At 39.5% G+C, this 20,948-nt stretch overlaps 2 protein-coding genes across 9 annotated transcripts in view; one reads left to right on the forward strand and one right to left on the reverse strand.

Annotated features, from left to right (window-relative positions):
* The window catches only part of lrrn3a (leucine rich repeat neuronal 3a), a 59,391-nt gene extending 58,282 nt beyond the window's left edge, over window positions 1-1,109 (reverse strand). For all 3 annotated transcript variants that reach the window (XM_063057896.1, XM_063057897.1, XM_063057898.1), the window contains exon 1: window positions 837-1,109. The gene's annotated coding sequence lies outside the window, so the exon portion shown is untranslated. The remainder of the gene's footprint in view (window positions 1-836) is intronic.
* immp2l (inner mitochondrial membrane peptidase subunit 2) overlaps window positions 1-20,948 on the forward strand; it is a 561,843-nt gene that overhangs the window by 291,752 nt on the left and 249,143 nt on the right. The gene's annotated exons all lie outside the window — the stretch shown is intronic.

Raw genomic sequence — 20,948 nt, forward strand, 5'->3', positions numbered from 1 at the left:
AGCTTCTTACCACTTAAGTCCTGATGTATCTTTATCACCAATATTTATTTATGAGAAAACAAACACTTCTGTACATTGCAATGCATCATAATGTCTCTTGACAAAATGCACATAAGAAAAATGACATATGCTATGAAAAGCTATTTAAAATCTTCCCTATTTTGATCTTTTTTCATTATCAGTGGAAGTCACAAGTGGTTGGTGTATGCAGTGTTATTCACACTTACCATACCCCTCTGCTATATGTGTTTGTAATCAGATTTTAAAACTGACCTATTTTTTTTTAAGTTTTAAAGATGATCAGTATCAAACTGATTATGAAGTCAAATAAAATGTTAAAAAGGTTTTTGTATTAAGCTAATTTTGCTTCAGTGCCCTGATGGGTTTTGTTGATTCCAAGGACAAGATCAGAGGCTTTAACCCCAGTCTATCATTGTAAAAATGATGCCTGTCAATATTGATTTCTAGTAAAATCAGACAGCTGGGTATTCGTGCTACAGTTTTCTTTACACTGTCATGTTTAGCTATATGAAAGCTCCAGTTATCTTTGGCACCATCCGTACATTGACTGTTTTCTTAATTTTAATTTCAGTGTTGCATTTTGTTATTTGAGTGAGAGAAATTGTTTTTTCATACCATTGCAAATAAAGTCTCAGAACTTTACACATTCCAAATTGTCATAACACTTTTGATTGGGAGGGGGATCCAGAAGAGCAGAGTTTAATGTACGTAGCACACATTCGCTGTACGCATGTTTTAGCATTGAGAATATGAGGAATAAGGTGCAAAACAGAAATCGGCACGAAGCATCAAAGTTACAAAAAAAATCCGCTTACCTTAGTATCCTCATACATATATTTCAGTTTGCTTGTTTTCTTTTGAGCTTGTGATCGAGGGTTTGTTTTAAATACTATTGGTTTCCATAAACGTGCATTCTGCTCTCCGATAAGCAGCAATATTTGAGCTGTGTTCTAACAATAAGCATCTGTTTGCGTTGTTTGCAATCTGCTGTCTAACCGAGACTGACAATCCAGTGTATGAAAATACTGCTAAGCTCCTTTATATTTCCCCTCGATTCCCGAGTCCTTAGTGGTGCATGCTTCACACTATCAGTTGTCACATTGACATCGCACTGCCTGCTCAGCGGTCATTAATAACTGAACACCCTCCACTCCCCAGAGAGGAGCCAATGATTTCCTTGAGCCAAGGTGTATCCTTTGCAACTGCTCGAGTCTGGTTGGATGAAATAACTTGTCTATCACGTGGCAGAGCTGCTGAAGACCGGATAAAAGGAGCAAGTGTTTAGGTTTTCCTTTGTATCTTTGCTAGCTGCTCTGTTCACATTCAGGAATACAACAGCGACACGTCCTGATAACATCACTGCTGTTAGCATTTAGCACAACACTTGGCGCTTTTGATTTTAATCAATGAAAGTAACTAAGTTCAAACTCTGAAAATGCTATAAGGCTTTCCTTAAAACTGTTTATTTTGATGTAATTCATCTCAGAGGACAGCACGCCAGTAACTGAAACGATTCTTCACCACCTTCAATCCACTATAGACAGGTGCTTAAACCCCGGCACATTGTACTTCCAGTCTGTTGCTTAGCTTAAAGACAAAATTATATTCGTATTTCTTACGACATTAATTTGTTCATAGTTTAAGCATCTAGCACCTTGTTGCACCAGGATTGCGATTTTAACAGACATTTCGAGTTACAAAGCTATATACAAGAGCATTTGTTTAATATTTTTTATTAATCCAAATTCATAAACTCTAGTTTGGAATTATACAGCTCAAACACCTCTGCCGGTGATGAAAAATTAATTCTCAGCAAGAAATTTTGGAATCACAATGCTGTAGAAGTGTGTGATATGAATTGAAATAAAGATCACACCTCGACATAAAAGACAGACCACTGTAAATGTTAGTGAGAGTGAAGCAGTGAGGTGGTGTAAACCGGGAAGAATCAGCTGGAGTTTGAGCAATTGGAACCCCTGATGTCTTTGTTACTCTTTCATCGCACACTTTTCAATTTGAGAATTCCAGTTGTCTTTGAAGAGATGTGGGGGAAGTGGGGGGGCACTGAGCTGCTCATACAAGGCAATGTTATTTAAATCTGCACTGTTACAAAATACAGTTTAATCTGATTGTGATAATATGGGTTTAACGGAGAAAATTTGCACAGTGTAAGATCCTTACCTCCAGCCTCCACCTCCACACCTAGCCTTTGTTTCTGGTTCTGACAAAACTACCAGACTGTATTGTGATTTGGTTGATGCCTTCATCTTGTCGTTCTTCAAATAAGTGTCACCACTGCTGCCAGTTTATCGAATATTAGGAACAAATTGTTATGGTTGGTCTCAGTTAGGAGATGATTTGTATCTGCCTCAATGGTTACTGTCAATTTTAAATCTTATATAAAATATATATTAGATTCCCTTCTGTCTCTAAAATGTGAGAAGCAATGGTAGGGTAAATTACTTCTTCATAAAAATTAGTTGTTTACAACACCCAGAGCAACTGTAATAGAGTATGACAAGAATTATTTAAAGAATGTGAAAAGGCTAAAATTCCCATATTTAACTGTGACACACAGCAGAAATTAGGTTTGTAGTGCCCACTTTTGGTCAGTTTGATTGGCTGCAAAATGATATCTTTTGCACACATGCACTTCTGTAAAATAATTTGTGATGGACACCATCTTGGCGTGGGCCTTAGCATGAGTGGAGGTACACAGAACAAACAGGTTATAAAGTGAGAAAAACAAATGCAAAGCTGAGGTGATGACAAAGCTGGCATTTTGGAGCTCAACACACCAGTCATTGCTGTGCCTTAGCATCACATGGCTTAACATGTGTTCAGTAGCAGGAAGGTGCACCCCCACCAGCAATGCTTAAAGGAATGATCCATTATTATAGGCTAGTTGCTGATTGATTTTCTTCTGCTATTGTTACAATTCTACTAGTGTTTGATGCTTTATATAGTTGTTTCAAGTTGCAAAAATCTACAGGGAGTGAAATGGTAGCTGCGTAGGAAAGTTATGCTGACATCTAAACTACTGCAAAAATCTGTTGCTCCCACAATAAGACAAAATAGTAGGCATTCCATATGTGATGTAGTGTATCGTATCTGGGGAATAAGTAGAGTCACAAATACACAGCACATAAATGTGGCCCTTTAGTCCACTGAGTTCATGCCAACCACCAAGCACCAATGTATGCTAATCTTGCACACATCCCCTTTTATTCTCTCATTCTCAATATCCACACCCCCAGCAACGATTATACTGCTCACCTACACCTGAAGGGACTTCTACAGTAACCTACCAATCCAGTTGTTTTAATAGAAACTCTGAGCTTGAAAAACTGTGAAGACAAGGAAGAGGTTACCTCTCCCTTGTGTGTCCATGAGCGAGTTTCTCTGATATCTGTGCTACCAAAAGTACATACTTGACAACCCAGCTATGAGCACAACTCTTTAATGACATCAAGAAGAATGAAATGCATTTATGCAACACCTTTTAACATAGAGATCAGACATAGAGATAATGAATCAAAAGCTTGGTCAGAGAGATGTTTTAACAGATGAAAGAGAGAAGCTGTGAGATTTGGGGAGGCAGTTACAGAGCCTGTGGCCTTCGCAGCTGAATGATGGAGCAATTAAATGCAGGAATGATCAAGAGAGCAAAATTGATTTAGTGTTGTCTCAAGGGATCGTGGACTGTGAAATGTACAGAGACAAGATTTGGAAACAGAGATGCCAATTCTTAATCAGGAACTAACTGTAATCACTGAGATCACAGTAATCCTGAGTGAAATTTGGTGTGAGTTGGGAAATTGGCAGTTATGTTTCAGATGAGCTGAAGGAAAAACAAGGACAGCTAGAGAGGCATGGATTGGCCATCTTAGCAAAGCCAACGGTTTAAAGTTCAAATTTCATATTGGAATTAATTATGATCCCAAGATTGCATAATGGTTAGCATAATACTTTACCTCAAAATACTCTGCGGATGCTGGGGTCAAAGCAACACTCACAACACGCTGGAGGAACTCAGCAGGTCGGGCAGCATCCGTGGAAACGATCAGTCAACGTTTCGGGCCGGAACCCTTCGTCAGGACTGAAGAGGGAAGGGGCAGAGGCCCTACAAAGATTGTGGGGGGAGGGTGGGACCAGTTGTAAGATCTGGATTCAATTTATGTTACTGTCTGTAAGGAGCTTCTGTTTACTCCCTGTGACTGCATGTGTTTCCTCCAGTTGTTCGGGATTACTCCCACATTCCAAAGACTTGTGAGTAAGTTATAGGCATGCTATGTTGGTGCCAAAATCATGGCGACACTTGCAGATTGCCTTCAGCACACCCTTGATCTGCGTTGGTTATCGATGCAAACAGCGTATGCTTTGATGTATGTACATATGACAAATAAAGCAAATCAATCTAAAGTATATAGCTGACAGTGTGCGAATGAAAACTGATGACAATATCTTCCATTGAAATGAATGCTGACATTGTATTTCCTTTCTTTATCATCAACTCAACCTGCAAATTAACCTTTTGGGAATCCTGCACAAAGATTCCCAAGTCCCTTTGCACCTCTGATTTCCAAGTTTGCTCTCCTTTTAGAGAATGGTTTACACCTTCATTCCTTCTACCAAAGTGCATGACCATTGATTTGATGAGAGGCTGCATTTGAACTGGAAACCATCAGAAGCTGTTGGTCATAACATGGAAAAATGAAAAGAATGTAACTAGAAAAGTGCAGTCTAAGCAAGAGGCACTGGAGGAGAATGATATGACAAACTATGCTGTTAATTGGGAAGAGGTTGAGAAGGATGAAAGTGCATAGTTTACTTTTCTCACAGAAACAAATACTTCCAGTGATTTTTATCATATCTACATTGGTATATGAATTGAGACTTCAATGAATGTCTCACAGTAGGATTCCAGGAAATCCAAGCATGTATTTGAATAAGTATAGTGTATTGAGGGACTTTGAGGTAAAAAGAGAGCTCGACAATGGAGCAATAGATTGCACACTCCGTCTTCCTTCAGCTATTTTTCTGTGTTAGTGACCCTTCCTGCCCTTTATCTGAAATCGAAAATTTCAGCAATCTCTCTTCCACATGTTCAATTCTTCCTTTTCCTTTCTTTTTTCTCCATTTCCACACCAGGATCTACTAGCAAAACACATTCATTATAATGCACAAATCCACAGCTATCTTGAAAATATTACCTCTAATAATGGTTCCTCCAAATATTCCATTTTATCATCCCTATTTTTCAATTTCTAACATATCTGTTCTGAAGCTACCATCTTCCATTGCAGTTTTCTTCTTCTAGTTGAGGATTCTCCTTCACCATTTGTGACAGGCCTTCAACCTTGTCCCTTCCATTTCCCAGGTTTGTTCTTTTATCCTTCTAGTGCCAAGGTGGGGTTCCTCATGTCCTTACCTTCTACTTCAAAAGCCTTCACATTCACTATTTTATTCTCCACCCTCTTTGACACCTTCTGGGCTGTGCTAACACCGTACATCATCTCCCCTTGTTTTCCAGCATTTCAAAGAAACATAGAACATAGAAAACCTATATATTTTGATACATCCATTTATTTCTACCAATACCTACTCTCCTTCCCACAAGAGCATGCCCTATAGGTAATGGCGACTCTCACTTTCTAATAAAATCTCCTCCAGGTTTCTACTAATGAGTTCCTTTCTGGGTGAAGCAGCTATATACTGTATTTATTGCTAATGATGTGGTCTCCTCTAAAACGGGGAGACCAAGTGCCTTTTGAGTTATGGAGCAGAATTATGCAGGACCAGGATTCTGTAGGTGACAAGTTGAATCAGTTTCATGTAGTAGCATGTCAGTTTGCTGAGTGCATCTTTGATGCCGAGGCCAACAAGGTTTCTGAAGTGACTGTTTTGTGGAACATCTGTGTTTGGTGTGGAAATGTGTTCCTGACCTGTTTAAGTCTCTGGCCTGCACTCATGCTCAGTATCCTACATTTTGTAATAAAACTTAATATATATTCAAAGAATATTACATCATCTGGGAAGACCCATCACAACCCTTCATTTTGAACAATTGCAGAGAACTTCCAGCTTTTTTAAAATTTCAGTTTCAGGTTTCTTGGATCCACAATGTTTCATTTAGTAACGTCAGACACTAATTCTGCTCCTCCTATTTAAACATAAATAGAAAATGTTTAAAACTTTACTTACCTTGTTACAAAAATTTTTTGATTGTACCGTGATCCTGTTCTGTCATTTAATCTCCCTTTCCTTCCGCCCTCTCACAGACATTCCTTTTGTCCTCTCTTGCCATTTCCCCTTTTCTCTGCTTCTTAAAACCTGTTCATCTCTTTTTTTGACTCCAGTTCTGGTGTAAGCTTATTTTTCTGATGTATTAACTCTATCTGTCCTTGCATGGATGTTGCCTGACCGAAGTATTTTTTAGAACTTTCTTTAATCCTTTTTGAGTGTCAGTTTGAGTCCTGTTTGTTGGTGATTTTTGACAGATGAGCCAGCTGAGTACTGTCTAATTAGTGATGCGCTTCCTGGAATATGATATTTGAAGAGGCATTCACTGACTTAATCAATCATATGTGTCATTGACAGTTTGGCATTCAGGTCTTCAAGGCTTGAGTTTATTGTTGAGGTGAAAGTTCATCTGCTTCAGCGGTTTGTGAGCAATTGTCTGCATGGCTTCTGTTTACCCTGAAATTTCCAGCTATCTCTACTTTGCACTTCCTTTACCAAAGTTGCCATTGCATCTTAAACAATATAAACAGCACAGCACAGCTCAGTACAGCCTCTCGACCCATGATGTTGTGCCTACCCTAAAATCAATCTAACCCTTCCCTCCTTCATAGCCCTCCATTTTTCTATCAAGAATGTGCCTATCTAAGTTTCTTAAATGCCCATATGTATCTGTGTCTAGCATCTCCCCTGGCAGGATGTTCCATGTACCCACCACCATCTGTGTAAAGAATTTACCTCTGAGATACCCCTCCCCATACTTTCCTCCAATCACCTTCTAATTATGCCCCGTTGTGTTAGCCATTTCTGCCCTGGGAAAAGGTCACTGGCTTTCTGGTTTCTCATTTCTCACTGCTTGACTAGTGGGATTCACTTTTCGAAGGCCACAGTCATTGTTCTAAACACAAGACACCACTGCTGCATTGCCGTCTTTAGATAGGGTAGACTGTCCTTAACACAAGCTAACACTCGCACTATTGATTACAAGCTAATATGTGATATTGACTTATTGCCTGCCTTGCAATCTATAGACATTGTGTAATCATACATCATGATCCTTTGTTCAGTGATTGTGGAATTCATTCTCATCGAAGTTGTCTTGATACTATAGATTGTCTTTCAGAAATTTGGTACTGAATGAGACAAGTTTCCAGGTAAATTTCAAATGCAGACTGTGAATGAATGAGCCATTATGCTGTTATAAAGAAACAAAGTTCCAATGGCAGTAAAGAAGGATTTAAAAACAGCAGCTAAAACTTCATTTAACTAGTAACAGGGTAATTATTATACATGAGAGCTTTTTGTATTACTCAGTTGGTTTCTTTATTAAAAGCATCAACACATCCTCAAAGACATTAGAATGGGAATCCAACTTACATGGTCTGTGTTTTTATGCCAGCTACTTGACATTAGCTCTACTGTCTTTGATGTAAATCTGGCAACAGTCTGGTAGTCTAACAGCAAAATGAGCTGATTCCTGTAATCATTAGCTCTCTTATACTTTCTCCTATCATTTATAAAATCATAGATTTGAGTATACCTTCACATTGGGTTTGCTGATGCCACTTGGTGTGAGTGAAATCTGCTAATCCATATTCATGGTATGAACTCAGCCATTCCCTAGGATGGTTGATTGGCATTGGTATAAAGTGCAAATGACTGGAGAAAGCAAGATGTGCTCGTATTTTTTAAGTTAAGACGAATGCAGAATGCATTCAGCATAACATGTCAGGTGCAAATGAACCAGTACTTTGCGTTAATTACACAGATTTTTCTGCAATAATAATAACAAGGTTAGCATCGGCACTCATGGTTCTTTCAGGGCAAATCCGATAGTAACATTCAGCTTTTGCAATACGCAAAAATCCAGGGATGATGCTGAGAGAAACCTCCTGCCTGTCCACAGGGTGTGCTGTTGCAGTCCTTGGCAAATGATTGCACTGGAGATCATTAGTAAGTCTCACCTACCTGTATAATTCTACAGTTGGAAATTCAGTAATGGTACATCAAAGATTGGGTGAATTTTAGTGGTATAATATAATGATAATAATTTAATTTATTTGGGTTTGATGAAATGATTTAATATATAGAATTTAATTCCTCTTAGGAAACTGAAACGTACAGGTACATTAAAATATTGGTTTAACTTCTGCTTGCATCTTTTTTGTCATAATTTGTTTGTATTTCCCAGTTTTCATTTTGTTTGAAACATTTAAATGTTATTTAAATTTCTAACTCTTTATTTCCTGCTTTGGGCTAGATGGCTCATCTTAGGTCTATTTTGTTCAAGATCTTCGCAGTTGCTTTCCTGCTGATAGATATTCTGCTTGCCATATAGGAAACAAACATACTTGGATTATTTTAAACTATCAAAACATTGAACTGTGATCAGATCAGCAACTTACTCATCTTGTTTATAGTGCAGTATTGATAATTGATCAAATAATATGATCTTATCCACCACTCATCTGAAGTGATCAGTACAGTTGATTCAGGTCAATTGGGACATAACGGGACCTGTATATTTTGGCCCAAATAAGTGGTTGCCCGTATTAGCCAAAGTTTCATGGAAATTGTTAACGGTAATAGGTATAAAGAAAGACAAACTACCGTTCAGCTAATTATGTATTTGTGTATTTAAATGAAATGCAGAAGTAGGATGCTATCAATACTACTACGTAATATAAAACTGCATTTGTTTCTAATAATTATCATGAGAGGAATTCATCCAGTGTACACTGTCACGGTCTTTTGATAGACTGTAAATGAATAAAATCAGTGCAGACACCTAGTGCAAATAATGGACTGTCTTCATACAATTTTTAACAATTGCATCCTCCAAATCTTCATTTTCATTGTAACATTCAAGATGATTGTTGATACCTTCGAAGTCTTTGCATTCTCACTCCTTGTTGTTTCTGGCATCTCCAAGCCTGAAAACTTGAAACTGCAGTGAGCAAAACGGTTCTGAATTGTCTTACTGCTTATTTCTCACCAACTATCAGTGACAAAATTAACTGCTTTTTTAACACAAGCATACACAATTGAGCTATTTAAAAACTGTTTGTTCTAAGCACAGTGTTCTGTCTAATGCCCACTCAAGTGCACGTGTCTGGTGCTAGTTAGAAACTGTTCAGCAACAGTCTCCTGTCCCAATTAAGTGTCACAGTGTCCTAAATAAACAAAGGGAATCTCAACTACTTTCTTGATTAATTTTTGTTCTTTAAGAGTTGTTCCAAATATGCAGCTGACCCAATTAACCAATGACTCAATTAACTAGAATCCACTGTATTTGGTTCTTTGCAGGTATGGATACCAAAATGGCTCCCTAATGTTTTTTCTTACTTGCCTAGCTTGTATATTTCCCGAAACCCACCAATGAGATTAACTCCATGGCAATAAAAGCTGGACTATAAATGCTGGCCTTGCCAGTGATGCCTGTGGAACTAATTTTCTGTCAAATCTGAAGCTGAGTTGATTGTCATATGCACAAGCATACTTCAGCAACATCACCAGCATACAGCATAAGCAGTATTCACAAGAAGGACCTGAATTAAGTTATACACAATGTTTTATGTCTATTGACTTATCCTTTTAATACATGTCAGCTTACATATTATTAATAATGGCAATCCTGTTCGAGGGCTCAAAATAGTGACATCACTGAAGGATTTGATTGATTGTTAAAGGTTTACAGAAAAAAAGGTGATGAGTAAACCAGATCTTAACCAATTTCTGCAGCAAAATAGTACAGTTTTCATTAATTCTTGATCAAATATGTTAAGTATAAAGATACTTGCTTTTATTTTTACTTGCTCCACTAACTTCTGACATAACCTGATGTCGTAATTTGTTTGATTATCTTGTGTCATTCTTTGAGATGATAGGATCCTATCATTTTGGATCTCCCCCTCCCCCTCCCACTTTCAAATCTCTTACTAACTCTTCCTTCAGTTAGTCCTGACGAAGGTTCTTGGCCTGAAACGTTGACTGTACCTCTTCCTAGAGATGCTGCCTGGCCTGCTGCGTTCACCAGCAACTTTGATGTGTGTTGCTTATATTTCCATGTCTATATGGTAGGAGATGTGAAGGAAAATGAAAGTGATAATGTCCCTGTACACCTGCTGCCCCCTGTCTTGGAAGATGACACAGGTCTGTGAGATTCTGCCAAATGAGGGTTGCTATAGACCTTCTGCCAGCAATGTATATCTTTACAAGGACTCTTATGAAGCACATTATTTTACACTTCTTTAAGGTAATCAATTTAATATAGGAAATGCTCTGATGTCTCATCACCCCACCCTTTTCTGCCTCTACTCTCTCTGCCAGTTGCAAAAATCAGTTTAACAATGACTTGTTTAGTTCAATCTGACTCATCTGAGACAGAGTTGATCTCTTGCAGCATAATGTGTGTTGACAGCTGTGGGCTAGAATCAGTATGTGATTGTCATGATATATTTGCAAAATTTTAATCAAGATTCCACATTAATAAACACATCCCTTTTCTTGGTGGTCAAGATGAGCCTGATCTATGAAAGACAATATAAGGAAAGGCATCCGGTCAATGATGGTTTTGAGGGGGTAGATTTTTAACAGGCTCCCAGTAGCTGAGTAATAATTGCATGCCTACTAGCATATTTCTTCATCTACAAACATGCTTCAGTGCCTTTCCATGAAGTGTTTATACCCTTACTTATGGTTCCTCCCAAAACATATTACCTTGTATTCTTGTTCATCGACTGTTTACTCGCAGCTGAGGCTACTATGATAGTAATTGTCTAATTTACCCTACAATTTCTATAACAAAGCTGCCATGTTGGCAAATATTTTATGTCTGTAATAATGATATTTAGAGTTGATAAAATTACAATGTGAACTTGATATAGAATTTCTACAGTTTGATGTGGAATTTCAGAAGTTAACCGATATCCTGCTCTTTCACGTGTTGTTCTTTTGTACCTCTAGCATAACTCTACAGAACGCAGTTAATTGATGAAAACTTCTACTTACCATTCTTGCAGTAACTTGTTAAACTTTGTTGCAAGATATGTAACTACACCCCCAAACACAGAGAGAAAATTAACAGACTAAACACTAAATATTTTTTAAAAAGAAAAGCAAACAGAAAATACTTCTTACTATCTGTTTAGTTGTCTCAAAGACATGTTATTTCACATGTCATCTAACAATCCACTAGTGGCTTGATCCATTAACTCCCATCTTTCATCAGCACGTTCTGTGTTTGTTTATTGTAACTCCAGTTGTTCATCTTTAAATTTTAAGTTTTGAGAAAGAGTTTGACTTGAAGTGTGTCTGTTTTCCTTTTCTCTTTATGTGTACATACTGTTTCTGTTGTATATTTCCCAAATGCTCTGTTTCAGAATCTGAGATGATCTTTCTGGTTTTAGCTATTTAGTGAATTAAAGTGCATAGCCGTTGGGAAAAACTGGGAATTATCTTTTAATTACTGTCATATTTTGTTGAGTAATATGACTAGTTATATAAGTTAACTAAAATTCAACTGCATGAACAATTTTCATTAATTGTAGCAGTTTTGATTCTGCTTATGATTGCAAGCAGTGGGCCAAATGAAAATATAGTATTTGTTTGGTTGTTGCATGATATCTGATGCGTACACACAAAAAAAATCTTCACTCTCAGGAGATGTATGGGACAACAATATGTTTTAAAAATCTGAAGTGGTGTTTATTTTGCTATATTGGGAAGTGAGAGATTTTGAATATATAGCATCAATATACATTATACATATGTTGTGTAGTGTATGTTCAGGGTTACAGTCTCATACTGCTATGACTTAGTTTCCTTTCTTCAGGGTTTAGGTTGTCTTGAAATGTATTGCTTTGGAACTGAGAGGGCCCAAAGTTGATTTGTTGGCTTCCTTTGCGTGCAATTAATATTTAGATGGTCCTTGCACCTCAAAGGATCTTGATGTAGGAATCAACAACTCCACCTATAGTCATATACTTCTCTCTGATGCATGATTCCCTGGAGCCAAATACATGAGCAATATATGCCATAGCCTGAAAGTGTAGCTCCCTTGCTTGAGAGGAAGTTACAAACTTTAAAAAAGATATAAATTAACACAAGCTATCTAGTGCATGCTAAACCTCAAACACCGATCCTTGTGATTCCACTACTTACACTGTGTATGGGTATAAGGTTTTTACTGTAGCAGTCCATCTCAGTGCGCCAAATTACCAAAGTCTAATCAATATCACATAATTTACCCATCAAAAAGAAGCTTCATTTTCTTCTAAACAGTATTACGTCAGTGCCATGTCATGCAAGAAGAAAGATTGCAATAGCTGATTAAGATAATGAAATATTATTGATATGGAAAATTACAGAAGCTGACTTTGGTTGGAGCTTTTTTTTCTGAATTAACTGTTTCATGCTATTGTCATTTTTCTCATCACTGAGATTGAAAAGAAAGTTCTAGGAATAGAATAAATTTCTCTAAGTCCTGATTTAGATGAATATACCAGTGTGACCAGAGCTAACTAACATTTATAAAAATGTTGAATTACTGAGATAGTTGCATGGCTAACTATCTAAAGAATGGGCCAAAACAAACTCATCTTATACTGGTATTTCAGAACAGATCTTCCTTATGTGAATAGATATTCGTTTCCTGGGCTGTGTTTTGTAAAACACACACAGGCCAAATCACTCTGGCATCTGTGCTAATGCAGTAGAAAGTAGATACACACTGCTGGTCAGATGCTTTCATGTCTAACCTTCTGCTCAACCGCTGTACTCAGTACAGAATCCAATGGTAAACATAACACCTTGCTGGATAGCTACAGTGGTGTAGTTTCCAATTCAATTCAACACACAGGGCTGCAAAAACGTTAGTCTCTGTGTTGGGATCACATAGAATGGAGGCAATCTGCCTTAATATTCCACATATTGATTAAACATTCACCTAACCTATATAACCAAAGTTGCTCAGTTTTTGAGGATCTACATGTTGAAAACAATTTTAATTTTGCTTGAAAGCATTTGCTTTATCATCACAATGAGACAGTTCCACAGAGTAAATCCAAGGAACTGCAGATGCTCTAATCTGGAGCAACACACAATCTGCTGGAGGAACTCAGTGGGTCATGCTGCATCAGTGGGAGGAAAGGGATTGTCGACATTTTGGGTCAAAATCCTGTATCAGGACTGAGAGTGGAGAGGTAAGATGGCCAGCATAGAGAGGAGAAGGGGAGTGGTACGAAAGGATACCAAGGCAATTAGCAAATGAAGGGGGGAGGGAGTGTAAGATGACAGGCAGGTAGTACCAGGTAGGGGAGATCAGTGAAGGTAGAGTTTGAAGACTGTAGCAGGTGAATGATAGGGGCAAATGAAGTAAAAATAAAAAAGCAACAGATGGAGTAAAGTGGGGGAAAGGGAGTATGAGGATGGGAAACAGCTGCTAGAGGGAGATAAGCAGGTGCACAATACACCATCAGAGCTGGATTCAGATGATTCCATAGAGTAATCTAATCAGCATGGTAATCTAATATTTAGAAAAGCTATGGTAAGATATTTTGGCATAATGTGCTGTGGCCTGTTTTTTTCCTACACAATTTGCATTTACTTCTCTGAACTGTCATTTAAAATTTTAATCAGAATCAGAACCAGGTTTATTATCACTGACATATGTCATGAAATTTGTTGTTCAGTGGCAGCAGTACAGTTCAAGAAATAAAAATGACTTTAAATAGTACAAAAGTGGATGAATGGGTTCATGGGCCATTCAGAATTCTGATAGAAGAGGGGAAGAAAGTGTTCCTAAAACATTGAGTGTACATTTTTAGGCTCCTGTAACTCCTCCCCAATGGTTATAATGAGGAAAAGGCAAGGCTCTTATGCCTTGTCTGCTCGTCCTTCTCCACCATTCACCCTCCAGGCACTTAATCCCTGCAACTATACTGAGTATTACACCTTTCCCTGCATCTCGCCCCTCACCATTATTCAGGGCTCTGAACTGTCCTTCCAGGTGAGGCAGTGCTTCACATGCAAATCCATTGTTGCTGTTTATTGTATGTAGTGCTTTTGGTTTGGTCTCCTCTACATCAGTGAGACAATGCAAACTGGGAAATCTCTTCATCGAGCACCTTCACTCCATCTGCCGCCATGGCCAGGATCTCCCAGTGGCCAACTATTTTCATTTCACTTCCTATTCCCACATTGATATACCTGTCCATCTGTCCATGGCATCCTCCCCTGCCACTTTGAAGCCAGACACAGATTAGGAGATCAACACCCCATATTCCATTTTGGTAGTCTCTAACCTGATGGTATGAACATCGATTTCTGTAATTTTCAGTAACCACTCTCCTTTGTTCCCACCCCCCCACTTTTTCAATTATCTCTGTTGTCTGTTAACTCTTCTTTATCTCCTCCCCTATTTATATGACCTGCCTGTCACTTTCACCACCCTCCCTCCGGTTCCTCATCTCCTTCTCTTTATTCCACTATTGTCTACTATCAGATTCTTTCTTCAGCTCTTTGCCATCCTTACACCTCCTCGCTTCTCACATTGTTTCCCTTTTCCCCCTACCCCACAATACTAGCTCCCCCTCACCTGCATTTACCTATCATTTGCCAGCTCGTGTTCCTCCCTGTTCTGGCTCCATTCCTCTTTCTTTCTAGTCTTGATGAAGGGCCTCGGCCAGAAACATTGACTATCTATTTCACTCCATAGATGCTGCCTGACCCACTGAGTTCCTGCTGTATTTTGTATATGTTGCTTCAGATTTCTAACTTCTACAGTTTCCCTTGCGCCTCCATGTCCTGGGTGGTGAGGGTTCTTACTGATGGATGCCACCTTCTTCAGGCACCGCCTGTTGAAGATCTCCCTTCATGATGGGGAGGGTTCTGCGCAGATCTAGTTAAATGGATCAAAAATTATTTCTAGCAGAATATAATGTGTGCATTTATTTGAAAGCTTTTACTGACAGTAAAGAAAAAAAATCTTGAGTCTTTTCAACATTGTTGGAACTTCTGAATTTTGCTGCTATTTTTGCATTCTTTCAGCAAAATTTGATTCTTTTGTAGCAAACAGTTCTTACAAGTATTATTAATGCCGCCTTGAATTCTAGCTTTATATTGGTGCATCTGAGTGTTTGTACATTTTTTATTCATTTGCCATTAACCCCATTGAATAATGGAGGACCCAGGAACTGCACTTCTCAGGGCTTGCTGATTCATTTTTCAAATTGTTACTTCAGACTGCAACCTTTGAACAAGTAGTATGATTCAAAGTCTCCTGGAATAATGTGTTTACTGAATAGGAAGATGGAAAGTGACATTAAATTGGTGACCTGCCAAAAAAGCTGTAAAGAGCATCAGTGTGCAACAGGTCAATGAATGTAGCCTCACAAGTAGAGAACCATGTGGGCATTATCTCACAAAAGCTATTCTATCCTTCAGTTGCTTTTAACAATGAACCATCTTGGAAGCATATTTTCTTTTGCCTTAATATTGAATTGCTGCAGAATAGAAAGAAGAATGCATTGCCAAGTGGAATGTGCATGTATGTCTAACAATGTACTTCCTGAAGCCCCTGTTGTTAGCTTTCATTTCACTTTTGTCTGCTGCTTCTGGGGTGCTTGGTAAGTTGAAAGAAGCTTTGCCAGTACGTTTTTCTCTTAAGCAAGCCATTGTGATTTTGTAAATGTTTTAAAAAGTACCCTAAAGACCATTCTGATATAATGCTTTATATGTGTGCACTTTGTAGCTCAGTTGGTGCTGTCTTGCAGCTCTAGATATTCAGCCAAGATCCTGAGCTTAGGTGCTATATGTGTAAGGATTGCACATGTTCCCAGTAACTGGGTTTCCTGCAGGTGCTGTGGTTTCCTTCTTTAGCATATAAGGTAGGCTAATTAGCTATAGTTAATATACTTTAGTGAATGTTGGTGACAGACACAATCAATGGGGAGTTTATAGGAATATGAAAGAGAGAATAAGTGGTAGGCACCAGGGAAATGAGAAGACTAAGAACAGAGATCCACTGGGAGCTGGCATGTGCCTGGTGGGATGAATAACCTCTTTGTTATGTTAAAGATAAAAACAAGTACAGAAAACAGCCGACTAAAAGAGGAAAATGACAAAGAACAAGGTTGTTGTGAACCTATATGAAACACTGGTTAGGCTACAATTAGCATACTATGCTCAGTTTTGGTTCCTGCACTTTTGAAAGGATTTGAAGGCCAGAGAGAATGGTTTCAGGAATGAGGAATTTCAATCACAAGAAAAGGTAAAGAGACTTAAGGTTTTTATCCTTGCAGTTGGGTAGGTTGAGAGGAGATTTGATGCAGGTGCACCAAATTATAATCCTTTATCAGAGAACAAATCTGAATAAGTTATTTGGCTGCTTCGAATGCCTCAAGAGCAAGCGATGGATGAATCTAGAGGAAATTGATGGAGTAGGTTTGGGGAATATCACTGGGAGAGTAGGATTGCACTGTGGATCAGCATAGACTTGATGGGGCAAATGTTCTATGCCTGAAGTAGATATGGCTATAGGACCATAGAATTCTGATTTAAAGTGATTAATGGAAATCCAGGCGAACAGAGGAATAAACTGTTTAACTCAATGAGCAGTAATAATTTGGAATGCTGTGCCTGAAAGTGAGGCAGATGCTGGTTTAATTTTGCTGGATAAATATTTTAAGGTAAAATGCAATACTTTGGGGGAAAGCTTGTGAAGAGGACTGACTAGATAGTTGTCTCAAAAGCCAGCACACATTCCCAATTTCTGAATGGCCTATTAAACAATGTTACTAAGTTGTTAAACCAGTTGGAAACAATAGGCTTCTGTGCATATTGTCAGATTAAGTTATGTGTTCCTATATTACATATATCTGGGTTATTTCAGGCACATTGAATATACAAAATACAATGGAGAGAAAGTTTAATCAATCTTGCACTTCAACTGTACTGCCAAGTTCATTCAGTTTCTCTGCCAAATATGGACTGAGACAGTGTAAGCCCTATAGCGACATTAACAATTGTTAGGCATTTGTTTTTGAAAATGTAAATTTTTCCTCTTTAAATCTATTGTATGACAACTAATATTGGATGACTATAAACTTCTCCAATTAAGAATTGAAATGACCGAAACCTTTACTTCAGTCAGTAACATAAATTCCATCAACCAGCCACTGCATTTTCTCTGTCGCCGCCACATCTGCTCTCAGGATGAGGTTTTTCGTTCCAGAATGAAGGAGATGTCCTTTTCCTTCAAAGAAAGGGGCTCCTCTTCCTCCACCATCAATGCTGTCCTCAACTGCATCTCTTCCATTTCGCACACATCTACCCTCACTCCATCCTCCTGCCACCCCACCAGGGATAGGGTTCCTCTTGACCTCACCTACCACCACACCATCTTCTGCATTCACCACATAATTCTCTGTAACCTCTACCATCTCCAATGGGATCCCACCACTAAGCACATCTTTCCCACTCTCCCAATTTCTGCTTTCCACAGCGATCACTCCCTGAGTGACTCCCTTGTCCATATGTCCACTGACCTCCCTCCTGGTACTTATCTTTGCAAGCAGAACAAGTGCTACACCTGCCCCTACACCTCCTCCCTCGCTGCCATTCAGGGCCCCAAACTGTCTTACCAGGTGAGGTGACACTGCACCTGTGAGTCTGTTGGGGCCATCTACTGGATCTAGTGCTCTCAGTGTGGCCTCCTGTATATCGGTGAGACTCAATGTAGATTGGGAGACTGCTTTGCCAAGCACCTACACTCCGTCTACCAGAAAAACTGGGATCTCCCAGTGGCCACACATTTTAACTCCATTTCCCATTTCCATTCTGACATGTCAGTTCTTGGCCTCCTCTACATAGAAACATAGAAAACCTACAGCACAATACAGGCCCTTTGGCCCACAATACAGTGCCGAACGTGTACTTACTTTAGAAATTACCTAGGGTTACCCATAGCCCTCTATTTCTCTAAGCTCCATGTCCCTAACCAGGAGCCGCTTAAAAGACTCTATTGTATCTGCCTCCACTACAGTCGCCAGTAGCCCATTCCACGCACTCACCACTCTCTGTGTAAAAAGCTTACCCCTGACATGCCCTCTATACCTACTTCCAAGCACCTTAAAACTGTGCCCTCTCGTGTTAGCCATTTCAGCCCTGGGGAAAAGCCTCTGACTAGCCACACGATCAATGCCTCTCATCAGCTTATACACCTCTATCAGGTCACCTCTCATCCTCCGTCGTTCCAAGGAGAAAAGGCCAAGTTCACTCAACCTATTCTTGTAAGGCATGCTCCCCAATCCAGGCAACATCCTTGTAAATCTCCTCCGCACCCTCTCTATAGTTTCCACATCCTTCCTGTAGTGAAGTGACCAGAACTGAGCATAGTACTCCAAGTGGCATCTGACCAGGGTCCGATACAGCTGTAACATTACCTCCCTGCTCTTGAACTCAGTCCCACGGTTGATGAACACCAATGCACCATATGCCTTCTTAACCACAGAGTCAACCTGCACAGCAGCTTTGAGTGTCCTATGGACACTGACCCAAAGATCCCTTTGCTCCTCCACACTGCCAAGAATCTTATCATTAGTACTATATTCTGCCATCATATTTGACTTACCAAAATGAACCACCTCACCCTTATCTGGGTTGAATTCCATCTGCCACTTCTCAGCAGTTTGCATCCTATCAATGTCCCGCTGTAACCTCTGACAGCCCTCCACACTATCCATAACACCTCAAACCTTTGTGGCATCAGCAAATTTACTAAACCATCCCTCCACTTCCTCATCCAGGCCATTTCTTTCCTGTGTCCACAGAATCATCTGTCTGACCCCCTATAGCACCTGGGTAGCCTCCAACCTAATGGCATGAACATCGATTTCTTGCACTTCTGGTAATACCACCTCCCCCCCCCCCACCCCTTCACCATCCCCATTCCCTTTTCCCTCTCTCACTAAATCTCCTTACCTGCCATCACCTCCCTCTGGTGCTCCTCCCCCTTTTCTTTCTTCCATGGCCTTCTGTCCCCTCCTAACAGATTCCCCCTTCTCCAACCCTGTATCTCTTTCACCAATGAACTTCCCAGCTCTTTACTTCATCCCTCCCCCCTCCTGGTATCACTTATCACCTTGTGTTTCTTCCTCCTCTCCCCCCACCTTCTAACTTTGACTCCTCATCTTTTTTTCTCCAGAGCTGATGAAAGATCTCGGCCTGAAATATGGAATATACTCTTTTCCGTAGGTGTTGCCTAGCCTGCTGAGTTCCTCCAGCATTTTGTGAGTGCTGTTTGGATTTCCAGCATCTGTTGATTTTCTCTTGTTTGTGACTAGCCACCACTTCCCTTCTGTCTCTGAAAACTGTCTAAAACTGGATGAAGTTACAGAGAATCTTGACCTGAACTATTTGATTTCATATCCATGAACACAGTGATCATCAATTTTCACTTTGGCGTTAAGGCTAGCTCCAATCTTGCCCACTTTTTTAAAATTTTCAACTGTGTCTTCCAATCTCTTCATCTGTGTCCATCTCAACAATTCTTTCCAAACTTATAACCCTCTGAAATACCTGTGCCTCTGAAGTCCTGGCCTTTTGCTCATCATCGGTTTGAAACATAGTGTGATGGGGTCCTGGATTACCCCTATGAACTGTGCTTTTGGAAGGGGAGAGAGAGAAATGTCCAACACAGACACCTTGTTAAAAGAGAGAGAAGGAAAGAGAGAGAGAGGTGAAGACTGCTTTGAGATGGTGTTATGGTTTTTCGGCAGCATGTTTACACTTTTGCAAGGACACTAGCAGCTTCCAAGTTCTTACAGAGAGAGAAGGGAGGAGCTGCTTGATGGACAGTTGGTATTCAGCACGGTGAGATAAATAGAAAGTCAGCTGTTAGATCTACAGACACATGGTTTTAGACACTAAATGAGCTTTGTAGTGCCCACAGAAAAAGTCGGTTTTGGAGGATCAATCAGGTGGATCGATCAGTGGCTCTCGCAGTGTGAAAAGGGTGGGGAGTTATTCATATGTCCAACCCTTGCCTGGGTTGATAATTCTATCACAGAAGAATGGTCCCCTTTGTTGTGGTCACAGTCGGTGACTTCTAAAGGATTTTGGAGGGCAATGGGAAGATCAACGGCATCAGCACAGCTGAAGACTCAAATCTCTCCCTCTCTCTCTCCATCACTACTCAATTCAATACCACGAACTGAACTGAACTTTACTCATCATCGTAAGATTTATTTATCCCTAGACTTGAAGAAGCTTGGTTTTCATATATTCCCACACTATATATATAACCATTGCTAACCTGTTTGATTTATCTGCATTTATATTACTGTATTGCGTAGTTACTACTAACTACCATTAGATAATAGCAATACTGGACTCCAAAGTGCTTTCCATTTCTGCTGGTTCTACCCATCACAGGGTACGTGACAATAGAAACATAGAAAACCTACAGCATAGTACAGGCCCTTCGGCCCACAAAGTTGTGGCAAACAGGTCCCTACCTTAGAAATTACTAGGCTTACCCATAGCCCTCTATTTTTCTAAGCTCCATGTACCTATCCAAAAGTCTTTTAAAAGACCCTATCGTATCTGCCTCCACCACCATTGCCGGCAGCCCATTCCACGCACTCACCACTCTCTGAGTAAAAAACTTACCCCTGACATCTCCTCTG

This window comes from Mobula hypostoma, chromosome 9, assembly GCF_963921235.1.
Source record: "Mobula hypostoma chromosome 9, sMobHyp1.1, whole genome shotgun sequence".
Lineage (NCBI taxonomy): Eukaryota > Metazoa > Chordata > Chondrichthyes > Myliobatiformes > Myliobatidae > Mobula > Mobula hypostoma.